Source organism: Silene latifolia, chromosome 3 (genome assembly GCF_048544455.1).
Source record: "Silene latifolia isolate original U9 population chromosome 3, ASM4854445v1, whole genome shotgun sequence".
NCBI classification, from domain to species: domain Eukaryota; kingdom Viridiplantae; phylum Streptophyta; class Magnoliopsida; order Caryophyllales; family Caryophyllaceae; genus Silene; species Silene latifolia.
In genome coordinates, this window is record NC_133528.1 from 113427774 (window position 1) to 113434565 (window position 6792).

General features: G+C 41.2%; 1 non-coding gene across 1 annotated transcript; it reads left to right on the forward strand.

The window, feature by feature from the left end:
* Window positions 1-1431: 1431 nt before the first annotated feature.
* On the forward strand, window positions 1432-1537 carry LOC141650367 (small nucleolar RNA R71). Its single transcript, XR_012546406.1, has one exon. It is a non-coding gene; the product is annotated as a small nucleolar RNA R71 (small nucleolar RNA).
* The last annotated feature ends 5255 nt before the right edge of the window (window positions 1538-6792 follow it).

Here is a 6792-nt window from a genome sequence, read left to right on the forward strand (position 1 = left end):
CATCTCGTGATCATTTATGTGCCTCTTACGCGACAAAATTTCTTTCATAAATTTTAAGTAAGAGGGTACCTGTGTCAGCAACTCGGCGAACGGAACAGTAATCTGTAGGCTTTTCAGGAGCTCGGCAAATTTCCCGAACTGTTGATTGGCTTTGGTGCTCTGTAATCGCCTTGGAAAGGGCACCGTAATAGGAATCTCGAACCCTTTGTTTCTCTCTTCCAACGTCTCAGCAGGTTCAAGCTCCTTTTCCCTCGATCGAGACTTTTTGCCTCTCGATCGAGTCTTTCCAGGTAATATTTCACTCGATCGAGCAATAGTAGCCTCTCGATCGAGTTCCTCAATAAGCACAGTGTTCGATCGAGGTATATTTTCACTCGATCGAACTGTTTCCTCAAAATTTTCATTCGATCGAGTGGTTTTCACCTCTCGATCGATGCCTTGATTATCCTGTTCTCTCGATAGAGCAACATTTCCACTCGATCGAGTGCTTTCTTCATCAATTCTACTCGATCGATCACCAGAGATCAGTCGATCGAGTATATTCTTTGTGGTAAGCTTATCTTCAGCGACAATTGACTGTTCATCAGTATTTATGGCCTTCCTCGGGTCTGATATGTCATCTAAAGTTGACAATTTTAGTCCTTCATATGAACGACAACTTCTCAAGTTAATCAAGTTACTCGTCTCATGTGGATTCTTCTCAGATTGAGACGGCAAATGACCCGGCTTTCTCGTGGACTGATTAGTGGCGAGTTGGGCAACTTGAGTTTCGAGTGACTTAATTGATACTTCTTTTTGTTGGTCACTCAGTTGAATGTGCTTAGTCAATGACTGGAGCATTGTTTTCAACTCAGCCAATTCACTGACTCCACTAGAGGAAGCTCCTTGGTTAGGTGGTGGAAAGGATGGAGGCTTTTGAAAGCCTTGTTTAGCCTTGTGAGGAGGGACATAGGGTTGTTGCTGCTGCGGGGGCGGAGTAGGATTGAGAACATTCTGACTTGTCCACCTCAAATTGGGATGGACTGGCCCTTGATTATTGTAATAGGAACCCCCTCCTTGCCTGTATTGCTGAAAGGCAAGGACTTGTTCCTTTTCTGTAAGACAGTCAACAACAGTATGACCGTCGTTGCTCCCACATCTCTCACAAGTGACGACTGCTAATATCCAGCAGAGTGCAGCTCCAATCAATCAAACCAAGCATTCATGGCTTCTAGCCGAGCCACGAGTGTCTTATCAACCGAATGGACCGTTCGTATACCCACCCTTGGGTTTCCATATTCAGCACAATGGGTCGCCATCTCTTCAATAATACCCCATCCCTTATCATCGTCAATATTCTTTTGAAATCTCTCGTTGGATGAGGCGTCAAGTATAGCTCTGTGGTCATCGTACAACCCATTGTAGAACTGGTTGCACAAGAACCACTGATCAAAACCTTGGTGAGGAAGAGTCCTCACCAACTTCTTGAACCGGCACCAAGCTTCATAGAAAGTCTCATCAGGTGCCTGCTTGAAACTAGTAATCTTACCCCTCAGCTGATTAGTGCGTTGTGGAGGGAAGTATCTTTTGTAGAAGGCAAGTGCGAGAGCCTCCCAGTTGTTGATATCAGCAGCAGTCTGGTCAAGATCAGTCAGCCACTCACGGGCTGAGTCAGTCAGAGAAAAAGGAAAAAGTACTTCCTTTATCTTGTCTTGTGTTACTCCCTTTGTAGCGGGAATAGTAGAGCAATAGTCAGTAAACACTTCCATGTGCTTCCGAGGATCTTCACCTGCCACACCTCGGTACAGAATTCTCTTCACCAGATTTATGTAAGATGGATGTATATCGAAAGTGTTACCATCCTCAGTTTGGAGGTTAAAACCTTTAGGAATCGAGGATGCTTTGGGCTCCGAGTGACTTGCAATGTTAGGCATCTTTACTAACTTGTTGGCAGAAATGAGATTGTCTTTTTCAAAAGACTGGTCTTCTGCAAATAAAAAGTGTTGTAGCTCGGGCTCGAAAGTACTCAAGTCTTCCTTTTGAAGTTCTCTTTGCAGACGGAGTCTATGCCGAAACAGTCTTTCGGGCTCAGCATTAGCTGGAACTAACTCCGACCTGTTTGACCTGGGCATACACAGCACTGAAAGAGATAAATGAGAACTGCCTCAAGGAATAGAAATTACCTGAGATGGATAAAAATAAATGAAAACAAAAACAGATAGGGCTATTGCCTCCCAGGCAACGGCGCCAAAATGTGATACTGTCGTTTTGTACCAAAAATAAACCTAATTAAAACTAACAAAGAAGCTAGTGATAAGCAGGGTCGATCTCTACACGGAGGCAAGATATCTGTTAAGGTATGTCTATTTAGGTCACAAGATGAGGGTTTTGATTTCTAAACTAATGAAGACTTAAAGTAAAGAGCAGTAAAGAGAGAGCAATAAAAGACAAAAATTATAATCAAGGTGATCAAATGAGAGAAGGCATGCCAGGATTTCTGTTCACCATGGTAGTCTATCGACTCAGCTGCAAATAGCCTAGATAATCTACTGTAAGACGGATACAGGAAAGGTCCTTCCGATCCACTTTCTATCCTAGATTTCCACTAACTTAACTTCCATCTTCGTCAGGGTAGTCTACTGGTCATAGCAGGTCTATTTAATCCCATCTTCCGATCCAGATTCTCACAAATAAATCATCTAGTCTATTCGCTACATCGTCACAAATAAATCATACCATGGATTCCCTAATCCCAACATGAAAGAATTTAGCTACTCATATTACTAATGATGTCAATAATAATAATAATAATAATAATGAATATACTAATAGAAGGCATAATGAAATAACGATAATATTGCATAAGATGAATTAGGGCAGAAATTAATATGGAGAGAAACAAGAATTAAAGCAACAAATAAATAGATTAAGATTAATAGAAGAAAAGTGATTACAATCTCAAGCAATCCGGCGTAGAGAACAATCCAAATCCAAGCAAGAGATTCAAAGAGAAAGTTTACAGTAGAGAGTATAAAGGAGAGATTAAGAGAGTTCTTAGATGATGAAAGCGTAAGTAGCGTAAAGAAGCGTGCTTAAAAACATAATTAACGAAAGCTTAAATAGACAAAACAAAGTCTTAAACGAAATAAGTCCAACACGGGTTAATTAGGCCCGTGTAATCACCAAAACCTCTCGATCGAGTAGTATAAAACCACTCGATCGAGGACTTCAAGAGCTAATCCTCTCGATCGAGTAAAAAGAGATCTCGATCGAGGAAACCTAAAATCCAGCATTTCGATCGAGTAGAATAAAGTGCTCGATCGACCTCTTCTGCTCATAAAACCACTCGATCGAATCAAAAGAGCTCTCGATCGAGTGTTCTTCCTCTAAGTCAGCTTCTAACTCGGCATTGACTGCTTCGTTGACCACCCTTCATGCATCCCAAGGCATATTCTCGCTCTAACATTCCCGTCTCCTCAAAATGCATGCAAAATAGGACGGATAGAGCACGGTTTCACCACTTTCAGGTTCATTTCTGCAATTCAGACAAAACAAACCAAAGTAGCCAATTCGGGGCATTTTGCAATACATAACAGTATAACAATGCATAGAAATATGTGCAAAATAAGACTAAAAAAGTCTATATAAAATGCACGTATCAAATTTTTCACCCAAATGCAAAAAGATAGCTAAGCCAAAGAAATCACAATCAACAACATACTAGCCCACAAAAAGATGTTGGAAACCCAAATGACTCAATTAGCATCTTCTAGCTCTCAAAGACAAAAAGGGCAATTACCACCTCAAGGTAATCCCCCAAGACATGAGACGGTGAGTGCCATCCATTTTATGAATGGTACAAGATATGAAGGGCCGAAGAGGCCAATTGATGAAGATATTGTTGATGCTAGTGACAAGCAAAGAGTTGTGGAGAACTCTAAAGAGGTAGATCCTACCACCAATGAAGTTTAAAAGAAGAAGAATGAAGAGAAGGCTAAGGAAAAAGAGCCTATTGTGATTAGAATTCCCTTCCCAAGTCGTCAAGCTAAGTCTAAATTTGACGAGCAATTTGAAAGTTCATAAAATTGTGAAGAATTAGAAGTCTCAATCCCATTCACGGAATTGATCAATCATGTTCCGGTCTATGCAAAGTATATGAAGGACATTCTTACTAGGAAAAGATCCATCCAAAAGATAGAGGCTATTGCCTTTACCAAAGTGAGTAGTGTTATTCTTCAAGGGAGTTCCCCTCCAAAACTCAAAGATCCGGGAAGTTTTTCTATTCCATGCACCATTGGCGACACTACAATCAACAAAGCATTATGTGACCTTGGAACAAGTATAAGTGTCATGCCATACTCGGTGTGCAAAAGGCTAGGAATGGGAGAGCTCAAATGCACCAACATTACTCTTCAAATGGCGGATCGATCAACAAAGATACCTTTAGGGGTATAAGAGGATGTGCCCGTGAGAATTGGCAAATTCTTCATTCCGGTAGACTTTGTCATTGTAGACATGGAGTAGGATTCCAACATTCCTACCATTTTAGGAATACCTTTCTTACATACCGCGGGAGCGGTAATTTATGTGAAACATGCAGAGCTCACACTTGAAGTGGGGGATGAGACAATCATTTTCAATCTTGACAAAACAATGAGAGCTCCCCGACTACATGAGCCATGTTTCATGGTCGACCATTATAGACGAGAAAGTGATAGGAAGAAGTTAGAATCTCTATGAAAAGATCAAGCTATGGGTAAAGAAACACCACCCATATGGAAGAAGAAAGTGGATGAGCTTCAAGTAGCTCTATTCGGAGAGCAAGGAATTTTCAACAATGAGAGCTTGAATAGCTCAACCATCATGACAAGTAATGAAGAAGGCCTCATTGGCCATGAAAACAAGAAAGAGGAGTTGCTCTTGTCAACTAATGATACCATTGGGGAACAAGCTAGTAAGTTTGTGGTCTATGGGATGACGAATTTGAAGGATTAGTCAATCCCTACATTGGCAATGCTATGACCTTAGACCAAGGCTTTGTTGATCCTTGTCATCACTTTGACATGGGTCACCACCATGAAGAACACAATGTGCAAAGATCTATGCAAGATCCTTATAATGAAAATGAGCAAGCCTTCGACTACTTCTACAAGGTGTTGAGCAACATCAACAACACCTTGGCTTTGCCCCCTTGACATCTCATCTAAGAATGAGAGTTTGGTGGAGTCCTCCCTAAACAACCATTTGTAAATATTCTAACCCCTTAACTAGCATTTTATTTCCTTTATTGCATCTTTGTCAATTTTGGATTTACATTTTCGTGCTTTGGTCAAGATTTTCGATATGAGAGAAAGTGAGGGAGGTATTTTAATGTGTTTTGATGTGTGGTGTTTGATCTAGTGTGGGGATGGAAAATGCCTAAGCTAACCGAGCCTTTGTAGTGCACCCACAATATTCAACAAAGGAAATGAAGAAAGGATGACTTGGGAAAAGAGATACCCATGGGCAGAACTGAGCTCGTGGGAGCAGAGGAGAATCCGAGCGTCCTTAGAGGGAATCCGCTCGAGATGATGATGATATGGGCGTCCCAGAGGAGGATCCGAGCATCCTGGCCTTAGGACGCGGGTCCTAGGAAATCTGGAATTGAAGAAAGTGTCCTGTTACAAAACCTGAGCAGATTATCATCAGGACGCTCGTCCCAGACTATGAGCCGCTCGTCTTGAGACGAATCCGCGCGTCCTGCCATGCTTCAAATTTATGAATTCATGCTGTTTGTAAATCTGCACGTCCCCTGGAGGATCCGAGCGTCCCCATAAGGAATCTGCTCGAGTTGAGCAGGATCCGCGCGTCCTGGCACGGGTTGGCAAATTCAAGATGTACTGTCTGAGAATACGAGCGTCCTATGTTGAATCCGAGCATCTCGAGCTGGCATTTAACAAAACACGGGACTCATCCCTTCTTTCCCAAATCATTTCTATCTTTTACAAACATAAACACACACCTCTTCTCCCACTTAAACCCTCAATCCCCTCATTCAAAAACACCAATTTATCAACCAAAATCACCACCATCAAAATAAAACTTGCTCAAATCAAGTTTAAACCACTCCTTTATCAACAAAAGACCACCTAAACATCAAAATCCTCACAAATTGAATCAATTTTCTAGGGTTTGGGTACAAATTCGAAAATCCTAAAATTGATTGAGGAATTGATTGAAGTTTGAGGAACCAAGGAGCATTCAAGCACAGTATTGGTTTGTTGATACAAATTTGAGAAGGAGAACATAATGGCAAGAACAAAAGGCGGAAACAAGGCACCCAAAACCACAAATTTATCAAAGAGGCAACAAGCTCTTCTCGCATCTAAGGCTTTGGTAGTGCATCAACCAAGGGTGGAAATCCAATAAATTGCAACTCCTATTGAGGAAGCTACTACACCTAATCCGGTTGTAGAACAATTGCCAAATTTTCCAGAGGTAACTTTCTTAACCGATGCTCATAGGAATGCATTTTTATCCCTTGCTAAGAAGACTATTATAGCTACCAAGTTTATTTGTCAAGATGCCTTAGAAAAGTTGGGTGTGCTTGAGAGAACTAGGAAATTTTTCGAGTCCATGAGGTTGCTAACCCTCTTTGAAATGGAAGAATTGACTTACCCTTCACTAACCATGGAGTTCATAAGCTCCTTGAAGGTGTTTAAGTTAGAGACTCAAAAATATGTTGAATTCCGTCTTGATAACAAGAGTAGAAGAATGACTTTGGGTGATTTTAATGAAGTGTTTGGTCTTTTACAACATTATCATTATACGAAG